A 12494-nucleotide genomic window follows, 5' to 3' on the forward strand; every position below is an offset into this window, starting at 1 on the left:
AGAAATTGATTTTGATAAAATTATTTCTTGAATATTTAGAATGAATAATAATTATCTTGATAAAGTCACCATCATACAACTTTTAACAAATAATGATAAACATGCATTTGAAACATTTTTCTAATAAATTGTATTGATGTAAATTGTATTAACCAATATTTTCATTTTAAATTGCCGCATTTTGATTTATGGCTTTAACCAATCGTTCGACACTCTTATAACAAAATAACCAACAACATCCAGTTGACTGCTTGATACCGTCGAATGAACACGTGTTGTGTGATCGTAACGTAAACACGTGTTTCTTCAAGTAATTTTAACGCATCAAATGATTGTAGTGATTAGAGTAGTGATTAATAGTAATTAATAAAGTCAATCGATCGGTTCGTTGCTTAGTTCCGCGTTTATCGATCAAATGCAGAGTAAATAGTGTAAATGTGGTGAAATATGAAACAACTTCGAGGAATAGATCTGGATAAAAGACAAATTTAAATTGAACTGTCGCATCGTGGAAACAATAAGCTGATCGCCGTGTGCGTGTAAGTAAACGTGCTTAAACTTGTTCAAAGGCCCCCGTCTCTCTCTCTCTCTCCTTTCTTTCCGTTTTGTGCGTTTTAAAAGTGGTACTTTTAACTTGCAAGTGCACATTTAAGTAATCTAATTTGCATTAAATTTTATTATTCGCGGACATACATTTATTAAAATAAAGTAAACTTGAAAATTTCACGGTCATCCCGATATTTGACAGCCGAATGACAGAGATCGAAATTTGACAAGTTAAATGTAGCATAATTAAAGTGACAGAGAAAGAGAGAGAGAAAGAGAAAGAGGGGGAGAGAGAGAGAGAGAAAGTTTAAATAGGAATGTGCTATCTATGTACTTTTGTCAGTCATTTGAGCGCAAGAGGTGCCCCATGGAAACACCCGCGTGTAACAGTGAGTCGCGCCGCACCTATCTACCACTTGTACCTGACCCGTCATACGCTAACTAATTTTTATTGTAACTTGAAAACTAAGCTCCGGACAAATTTTTGCAAAAGGAAAAATCGTCTCAGAATTCGATTATGAATATGCTAGCTTCAGGACCAATAGGTTATTTTGAATCACCCTGTATATAAGAGAATGTATATAAAGTAGACACATGCGCATGAAGAGACTGAGGTGCAGTCCCATGGAGCGTATCAGGCGTATCGCGGATTGCGCGTATCGAAAATCTGACCAATCGCGAACGTTCCGCTGCTTCCGCTGTTCTTGGTTCGCTGCCGTTCCGCCGAAGTTATTCTTTAGCGTATTCAATCGAGCGGATCAGAGCGGATTGAGGTTAACATAAAGAAAAATAGCAGTTTCTTGTAATTGATACAATTAAAACAATTATGAACAAAGGAAATATAAGTCCTGTGAGTAGCATATAGCATTTTAAAATATTATTTTTGTAATACTTATTAATTATAATATTTTAAGGTTAGTTTAGAATTTGACGAAGCATATTTTTGATTAGTCTACACTGATTATTTCAGTTTAATATAAATACGGATATAAATATTGTATTATGAATTGCAAATTACAAATTGCAAATTACAAATATTGGTCTGACCCAATATTTCCGTTTTCCTTTATTCGCAATTTTTCTCTCGTTTTTTAATGCTAAATAATAAAGCGCATAAAGATTAATAATTTTACGATGTATTTCATGCCTGGTAAAAACATCGTAATTTATTCGTTTTAAACGTTTTATTAATAAAGCAATTGAAAACAATATTGTTTTCGATTTCATTCTGCACCTGTTAAAAGTCAAATGTTTTATTTACTTATACTAAATAAATTAATAAATTAAATAAAATTCACTTTATATATACTGTGAATATTCTACTATTCTTCCGTCTGCTTTTGTTCCTACGGTCCCATGAAGCGGAATTCGCGTAAGCGGATCAGCGGTTCACCAATCACAAGACTGTTTGGATGAGAGAAATAACAAAATTCGTTTCGTGATTGAGCATCCGCTTAATACGCTTACGCAAATTCCGCTTCATGGGACCGTAGGAACAAAACGTTCACGTACCGAAAGCAGCGGAACGTTCGCGATTGGTCAGATTTTCGATACGCGCAATCCGCGATACGCCTGATACGCTCCATGGGACTGCACCCTCAATGTCTCTAGAAAATATGACGGAAGAAATGAATGAAGTAGGATAGAGGGAGAGTAGGGAAAGTGTGGAGGGATGAATGGAATTAAGGAGTTTCTGTAAACCAAGTCCCGCTTCTTGGCGAAAGCTGAATGGTACAATAAATATATATATATATATATATAAATGGTATAAAAGGCAGAGCTTTATGAGATTTTTCACCGATGAGAATATCGGTGTTGTTATAGTAAAATAATTTTTTGGTGAGTTCCTTTGAAAATAAAATCAAGTGGAAGATGTTTTGATTTACTAATGATTAAAACTAACATTTTTAAACTTTCAATATTGCAACCGTATAAACATACCCAAATAACATTCAAGCACCCTAATAGTAATATAAAAGTATTCTACTTTAGAGAGTCTAGAAGTGTCCTTGTTGACGTCATCAAAAACGTATACAAATAGATGGATGTGCTACTGAAATATTATGCATCTTTAAAAATATGACTTGTAGTCTTGTACAATATGTCCCTATTATCGAAAATCTGTATTTTGCTTTTAGTCTTATATTTTAACTCACTACTATAGAATAATTGTAGATCATTTTTTATCTTCTCTAGATTCCTAATGTCAAATAACTAAAATTCACTGTTTACCTCCAACATTAGTTAACTACACTCTAAAAACAAATTTTAGCAAATGTGCAATATAAATTTTTTTTTTTAACAGATTTTATTCTTATAGCTTATATATTCGTATTCTTTTTTTTTGCATATAACATCTTTTTACTTTACCTAATTACAATTACGCATATTTTACAATTTTTGTAAACGCATTGGCGCGACGGGATTCGAACCTAAGATCTTCGGAACAATAACCTAATACGCTAACACTAAGCTAATCGTACGCTTGCGATATTGTTATATAAAAAGTTATATTTGAAATAAAGTTGATTTGAACAGGATAGAACTTACGTCTTGAATATCGCGCGAACACTCTCACTAGCCCTTTGATTATTTAGCCTTATTATTAGATATTTTTAATATAAATTAGATAATTATTCAGAAGACCTCTACTACCTCTGATTTTTACGAGATTAGGCTTATTCAACGCGTTTTCGCACAAAATGAACGAATCTAGCAGAGAAAAGTGTCACTCTGTCCCGCGAACCAAGATATCAAGCACATTAAAGTTGGCGACTATTTAGGTTAGGATACTTGCCATCTCGCCGTAATGTAGCGACTTGAGCATGCGAGTGAGAAATAAGCATACTACATTCGTCCAACAGTATCATTCTAAAGTATAATCAAAAAGTCTCCAAAAATAGCACAAAAGTATATTCACAGTTAAAGACTGCAATAGTTGTTCATTTTTCAAAATTATGAATACTGCTAAATGATCATCTACTAATTACATCATATATTAGAAAATAAATGGAGTTGTCATATCTAATAAAAGAAAGATATATTTTTTAAACAGTATTATTCTAAAATATAACCAAAAAATCTTTAACCATACTTTAAAAGTAATGTATTAGTAGTAGACTACTATAATGACTAATTCTTTATCTTGAGGAAACAGAAATCTATTTCCTTTTAAAATAATTTAGTAGTCTAATAAGAACTTTTTACATAAAATGCAAGAAAGTATACTTTTAGTTAACATATACTTTTAATATATATTAATTGCTCTACTTTTTTATTAATATGTTCGCATTTTGAGTTTAAGTTGAACACTATTTTAGAGTTCTGCCAGTATCTCTTTAGCCAATGTTATCTGGGATAAAATTGAATTATGGTAATTGCAACCATTACACACTAAATAAAAGAGCAGCAAAGAGAACTTACCATTACTTTGATGTAACATATATGTTTTAAAGACAAATATGTTACATTGCAGTATTGGCACGGTTATATATTATAGATATAACATTTATGCCCATTTTCACCAATAACTTTTATCTTAGTTTAACTTACTCCTTATCCTTTTCCAATTCTTAACACTAAAGAAAAATAAAGAGTAAGTTAAACTGAGATCAAAGTTAATCTGCGTTGGTGGAAATAGGCATTAAAGTGTTCTGCTACATATCTGAAATAGATCAGAGACGTAATTTTGTTGCTGACATTTAATAGTACATGTAACGTACATGTATGTTACTTGCTACATAACTTGTTACCTAATGATACCTACTGTTATGTATATAAGATGTATGTGTTATATTACTGTGTTTGCTGGGATATAAAATTTTTTAAGTCACTTATGAAATAAGGGAGACAAAATCATGTTATAGGATATTATAAAATATAGGATATTAGAGAATATTATAGGATATTATAAAATATAGGACATTATAGAATATTATAGAATATTATAAAGTATAGGATATTACAGAATATTATAGAATATTATAAGAATAAAAAAGGATAGGCAGATGCTTTTGTAACTCTGATAAAAACGTATTGATTAATGTACAAAAAATAGTTGAAATAACATTAAATAACATAGGTAAATCAGTGTATTATAAAATTACAAAACAAAAAAAATTATAAAATATAAAATATTTATATGAGATATGATAAACTACGATACAAATCTGTCTGTACAAAACTTCTTAAGTCACTTACGAAGTAACGGAGACAAAATCATCATAGGAAATGATAGGCAAAATTTTCTATCATATTCTATCGATTATTTTAAGCAGGGTAATGCGTTGACTCGAATATTGGAGCAGCAAATGAGAATTTTGGAGCGATTGAGCACGCACTCGGGCTCGGTGTGAGAGTCTCAAGTCAAGCTTTCGATAATAAATTTGCCTACATTTAGCAGAAGCATAGAGGATTGGAAGAGATACGCAGATACATTTAAGACGCTAATACATGACAGCAAGTTGTCGAATGTACAGAATCAATATTTGGTCAGCTCATTGAGCGATCCAGCGGCAAAGATAATCGAATCAATCGAGATTTTAGATCAGAACTATATGATTACCTGAGAGCTATTGAAAAGGCGATACAAAGACGAGCGAGCTATTCGGAAGCGGCATATTCAGTGTTTATTTGAGATACCGCGGGAGCACAGAGAATCCGCCAGTGCAATACAAAATCTCGTGAATCAGGTGCAAAAACACTTGCGAGTTTTACATTCGATGAAACTTCCCACCAAATCATGGGGAGAGCTAATGGTTTATCTAATCGAGAGAAACTTAGACAACGTTACAAGAAAAAGCTGGGAGGAACATATCAAACAACAAGAGAACATAACAACGAGTATTATTTTGGAGTTCTTACAATGCCGATGCCAGGTATTGGGGGGGGGGGGGGCTCTTTGAACGGAGACACGGAAGACTGTTAAAGTAATGTGAGGTGGGTTGGAAAGAAACTGTACATTCTCACTCAGCAGCATTTCTACTTTATCTATCATTAACCATTATCTATCATTAATCGAGACTATCTTTTTAATCTCATGATGCATATAGATACTAATCTGTCTTTCTAGAACTCTTCCAGACACGGTTCGCAGCTCTCCACCATCAGCACGCGCACACCTCGCCCAACCGTTACCGCTCGTCCGCTGGTGCTCGCTTCGTCGAGTCACGTGATTTACACACTCTCTCACTCGCACACACTCACAGCCGCTTAACAGCCAACTCTGCGCAGCGTGTAAATTACGCATATTTCAACACGCCTCCTTAATTTTCACGCTCGCAATTTTTTACAGTTTTAATTCATAAAAAATACATTTTTTTACACTATTTTCAACCAAAAAAAATTCAAATTTTTCAAACTTAAAACTTAGACCATTCTCTAGCAAAACAAATATCCCAAAATTTCATTTTAAACAGTATGTAATAAGGATCTAAATTTTTCAAATTTTACTCTTCCTAAAGCTTTAGTCAATATATCTGCCAAGTTATTCTCTGAATCTACTTTTACAATTTTAATTATTTTTTTTTCATAACTTTTATTTACAAAGTGAAAATAAACTTCAATATATTTGGAATTTTTTGTTAGATTTCCAAATTTGACAATAGAGATTACACCTGAATTATCTTCAAAGATACTTATTGGCTTATTAATATCTAAACTAAAATCTAGTAACAAATTTTTCACCACTTTAACTTCACTGACTAATTCTAATAACGCTATATATTCGACGGCGGTGGAGAATTTCGTCATACTGCCCTGTTTTCGTGATTTCCAATATATTACATTTTCAAAAAATCTAATTACATAGCCAGTTGTCGATTTTCTATCTAATTTATTACCTGCTCAGTCAGCATCTACAAAACAATATAATATTTCTGCGTTTACGTTTCTTTTATAAGTCAGTTTTAAATCTTTAGTCAAGTATAAATATTTCAAAATTCTCAATGCATATTTATAATGCGTCTCATTATAACTATTCTGAAATCGACTGAGATAACTTACACTATAACTTATATCCAACTTATGCATGTACTTATTTACAATAGTGCTCTAATTAAATTTCTATATTTTATACTCTCCGATACTGACTGTTCGTGTTCAATACATAAATTCTGCTTCATTGGAGTCTTATACAATTTTGCATTTTCTAAATTATATTTTGTCGCTATTCTATATAGTCACTCTGATTCAGAGTCATTTTTTCTATTTTATCATCATAATTAATCTTACCTCCTAAATACATTTCAACTTTGCCTAAATCTTTCATAGAAAATTTTTTTGACAAACCTATTTTGATCTCCTCTATTTTCTTTTTATTTCGCCCACAAATTAACAAATCAACAAATAATATGACAAAGATTTTTTCACTTTTACCTATACCAATATAACAATAATCGTTATCACTTCTCTTGAATCCTCTTCAATAATTTTAGAATATAATTATCGAAGCATTCATACCGGACGGGATCCGATAGCGCACGGTGCGATAGCCCACCAACCAATCATCTTGACTTATCTAATCCAACCAGCGGAAAAACTCTAGGCATCGGCCGCTGTGAGTGGTGCTGGCTTATCAGTCCCGTGCCCTATCGGAATCCGCTCATTCATACCGTGCGCGTGGGCTCTCTTTCAATCCATACAACGCTTTTCGCAATTTACTCTCTATTGGATCCATCTTCAAAATCAAGTGGTTGCTTCACATAGACTTCGGGTTTTATATTGCCGTTTAAACAGGCGGTCTCTACGTCCATCTGTCCGATACTTAAGTCGTACTGGCAATAATACGCAAGTAATAATTTCAACGTTTGAACTTTAGCTACCGGAGAATATATGTCTTCGAGAATTTCATCCTGCTGAAATCTGCGTACAATAAGTCTCGCTTTTTTGCTATTATCAAATTTACTCGTAAACACCCATTTTAAGTTTAATAATTTCACATCATATGGCTTATCGACCAATAGCCGCAGGTTTGATTGTTTATTATGCAATTTATTTCGCGATTCATCGCTTCTAGTCATAATTTACAGTATCCATTTTTCAAGGCTTCGGCATACGTGAGTGGAATTTTCGCACTAACTACGTTGACATAAACAAACTTAGACATAAACAACTCTCTACGGCTTTTCCATACCTGTCTGGTTTTTTTTCTTTCTCTCTCAGACCTTCGTACACCGGTTTCATTATCATCACTCTGATTCAAACGTACACTTAATTTTTTAGTTTTTTCTTTATTATTCAAAATATTTCTCTTTTTGATAACGATTTCATTTTGAGCATTCACGTTTTCATTCTCATCTACATCACTATTTACAGAATTTCTATCGAAATTTTCTTCCGACTCGCTTTCATTTTCGCCTGATTCATTAAAACCTATCAAACTCTCCCAATTTTCTATAATTTCAACATGTTGAGATTTTACAATTTTATCATCAACCAGGGCTTTATACCCGTTCCGCTCATATCCGATTAATATTCCTATATCAGCTTTGCGGTCCCATTTAGACTCTCGTCTAACTTCAGGCACTCTTACAAATACTTTGCTACCGTATAATTTCAAATTCTTAATATTTAGTTTTTCCCTAAAGAAAATTTCAAACAGTGTTTTATTCTCAATAGTATTGGTAATAATTCAATTTTTTAAATATGCAGCCGTTTTTATAACTTCAGGCCAATATTTTCGTGGCAAATTTGAGTCTGACAACAGACTTGCTGAATTCATGATTGATCGGTTATACCGCTGAGCTGTTCCGTTCAGCTCGTGTGTGTATGGAGGATAAGGTTCAAGTATTATACCTCTCTCCTCTATTATTTGTGACATTTCATTATTAATAAATTCGCGCCCGTTGTCACATCTTAATTTTCTTACTTTTTTACTGGTCCAATTTTCCACAACATTTAAATAATTTTCAAAACATTTAGATACCTCTATTTTGTTTTTAATCGTATACACTACTGCGCACTTACTATAATTATTGATAAAAGATAAGAAATACTTTGAGCCGTCATAGCCCGTCGTGGCATGCGGTCCATTTTCATCCGTGTGAATTATTTCCAATATTTCTCGCGCTCTGTATCTATTATTTTCAAATCTTAAATTATGCATTTTGTCTCGCAAGCACGTTCTACATTTCAAATAGATTGGTTCTAATTCATCGGGCATCCCGTCTACTAACTTACTTTTACATATTTTATTTAAGTACTGAAAATTTACGTGACCCAATAATCTATGATATCTTTCTTTTTGTGTCATTTTTTTAACATTTTCTACGTACAAATCGATTCTTTTGATAAAGCTATTCATTTTATACAACCCATTAATTTTAGTTGCTACTCCAATCAACACTCTTTTTTCATTGTAAATTTTCGAATTATTTCCAATTAAAACGACTTTATTTCGATCTGTCACTTTTGCAAAACTAATCAAATTTTTGTCCATTTCTCTGACATAATATACATTCAATAAATTAATTTTCATTTGTTTACCATCTACTTCAAAATAAGTAACTACACTTCCAACTTTCGTGCCTTTAAGCGTTCTACCGTTACCAACTTTAACATTGATCGGATTTTTCAAAACAACAAACTTTTTAAAATACGCGTCATTATTATGTGGTCTAAGCACCCGCTGTCCAGTATCCACTCTATATCAGAATTTACGCTAGCGTAGGCCGCTGCCTCGCTCTTATACTCAACCTGCGCTAAGAAGGTTCCAGCCGATGAGTCGTCCAGCTGCTTGGAGTAGTGGCCCGTTGCTCTGCCGCGCGTCTGCCATCTACCTCTCCTGCTGTTGCTGCGGCCCCTCTCCAGTGGCCTCGGCTCTGCTCCGACTGCCTTGACTGCTGCTAGCGCGTATTTCCTGGCGCTTGCGCCTCTCCGCTGTTGCCACCTCTGGTCCTTGCGCCGCTTCCAGGGCTGCTCCCAGTATTGTCGGTGCCTCAGCAATTCTTCACGAAATGGCCGAATTTTCCTCATCTATGGCACGATCCATTTTTCCTTTCAGCCTTGAATGCTTTTTCTTTTCAGCACTTCCGCTTTTTATCTCCCACATGAAGATTTTATTTCTCAAAAATTCATAGGTTCTTTCACTTTCTTGCACTGAGTGAGTCAATTAAGACAATGATATAACACATCAAATCGGGCAACTTTTTCAACAGTAATCGAGTTTTCCTCTTTCACTAACACTCGCAGCTGCACTTTTGAGTTGATTTTCTTTTCAAATTCACTAAAGAAGGTACTTGCATCTTCAAAGTCACGCAGTTTCATTCTATTCAATCTGTTTCTCACACAGATTTGCAGTGCGGTCGATTTTTTCAAGTACATACTGTCAAACTTGTTCATGATTTTCATAGCCGTATCCTCTTCACCAATAAATTCAAACTACTGGTTGGTTATGCTACAATATATAATGTTCATCACTTTCAAATTTTTCTTCCACTCATTTTTATCTTCTTGGTTTGTTCGCACACGAGTTGCTAGTTCGTAGCACTCCTTATATTTCAGGAACAATAGTATTCTTTTTTTCCATAGACTGTAGTTACATCCATCAAATCTTGGAATTTTCAACGCGTCGTTCGTCGACATTTTGATTTTCTTATTCTCAAGTGCTCGGTAAATTTCACTTCTCAAAATCACTATTCTTTCAATCTCTTTAATAAGAAGTTTTTCTAAATTTGTTCAACTTCTTAACTTCACTTTTCGAGTATTATAATTAACTCGATTCACTGTCTTTTTGAGCACTTGATTTATCTTCTTCGTCGGATTCACTTTTTCTAAAGAACTCTGAGTCATCTGTAAGCATAACTTTTTTCACTCATCAACCACGTGTTCCAAACTACGCTCTGCTACCATGTTAAAGTAATGTGAGGCGGGTTGGAAAGGAATTGTACATTCTCACTCAGCAACATTTCTACTTTATCTATTATTAACCATTTATTGAGACTAGCTCTTTAATCTCATGATGCACATAGACACTAATCTGTTTCTCTAGAACTCTTCCAGACACGGCTCGCAGCTCTCCGCCATCAGCACGCGCATACCTCGCCCAACCACCACCGCTCGTCCGCTGGCGCTTGCTCCGTCGAGTCACGTGACCCACACGTTCTCTCACTCGCACACACTCACAGCCGCTTAACAGCCAACTCCACGCAGCGTGTAAATTACGCATATTTCAACAGAGACAACAGTGGTAAATCAAGGACAGATACCAAGAACGATGGGAAACGACAATTGCCTTATTCAAATTTTCGCAACAAAACATCGCTGTCCACTATGCAAGGAGGGCGATGCAACCTGTGTCAGGGATCACACTTGATTTACTCTTGTAATTAATTTTTGAGACTCTCGCCTGAAGAAAGAATGCGAGAAGCCAAAAAACTAAAATTGTGCATTAACTGTCTTAAGACAAATCACTTCGCCAAGGATTGTAGATCCAGTGCTTGTCTGCAGTGTTAAGAGAAACATAACACATTGTGCCATTTTGCGGAAGCGGCAAGAGGTTCGGCAGTCGCAGCTGGAGAGGGATCATTGGAAACCGAAGCATCAAACTCGGCGATGACTTCAACTCAGGAGGCGGCAGCGGGGGCAGAGGGCTCATCGAGTAGTGGTTCTGTGTATCATTTGGCGGGCAAGTTGGAGCGTAAACAAATTCTTATGTCCACGGCAATTGTGCATGTAAAGGGAAGTGACGACTATGATCACCAATTAAGAGTTTTGTTTGACAGCGCAAGCGAATTAAATTTCATAACGTTGGCAGCGTGCAAAAAACTGGGGTTAAAACTGAACGATGTTTATAAATTAATTAACGGGTTGAATAACATGAATTGCATAATAAAGCACAGTTGCCATTTACAAATAAAGTCACGCTTATTAGAATTTAAATTAAATTTACAATGTTTAGTCGTTCCGAAAATAGCAAAAGAATTGCCGTCATTTTCTACTGAAATTTCAATTAGCAATTTCAGACAATTTGAAATTAGTAGACCCAATTTTTTGCACTCCTGGCAAGATTGACGCGTTGATAGGCGGCGAATATTTCCTTCAATAATTGCAAAACAAAAAAATTGGGCTTAGCAAAAATCTGCCGACATTAAAAAACAGTAAACTCGGATGGATTATAGGAGGGTCGATTCCATATCATTTAGTGGCAAGTCGATCGACCGACCTTCAATATGCTAACGCTTATACATGTTTGTTCACAAATAGCGAGTCCGTTAACAATGAATTAGCAAGGTTTTGGGAAATAAAAGAGTACCAAACAAATAACAATGCAAGGTTATTGACAGAAGAACAAATTTGCGAGACTATTTCATGAAAACAATAAGGCGAGATGGCTCAGGACGGTTTGTCGTTCAACTGCCTTCCCGAGAAAATAAAACACAATTGGGCGAATCGCGAAACATAGCGATGAAACGTTTTCACTATTTAGAGCGCAAATTTCAACGAGATATCGAATTTCATAAGCAATATTCAAAATTTATTCAGGAGTATATTGATTTGAATGTCATACAGGGTGAGTCATTTTAATCTATGGACCCGAATATCTTCCAAATAATGGTATCTACAAAAAAAATGGTTTAGATAAAAGTTGACCAGGACAGAGGGGGTCATTCAATTGTACCATTGGTTTTGACCTTGAGGTCAATTTTGAAGGTTATTTCAAGGTCACGATGGTTTTTTTAAATGGGACACCCTATTTTTGACTGCGGATTTTGAAAGAGCGGAAAATTTTACATCAAACTTGTCTTATGAAAAAATTGTTTTTGCGATCTTGGAAAGGTCAAAAATGAAGGTGAAATGCCTGAAAAACGATCTGGTGTACTTTTTCTGAAATGACGTGGTTTTCTGGCTAACACAAATGTGCATAATGCTTAAACATTACTACTTGCAACTTCCGGCCGGATTCTTCGACGCACGCCTATTGCTCCCCTCCAATCGCTCGCGCCTTAGCA

This window comes from Solenopsis invicta, chromosome 16 (assembly GCF_016802725.1).
Source record: "Solenopsis invicta isolate M01_SB chromosome 16, UNIL_Sinv_3.0, whole genome shotgun sequence".
In the NCBI taxonomy this organism is placed as follows: domain Eukaryota; kingdom Metazoa; phylum Arthropoda; class Insecta; order Hymenoptera; family Formicidae; genus Solenopsis; species Solenopsis invicta.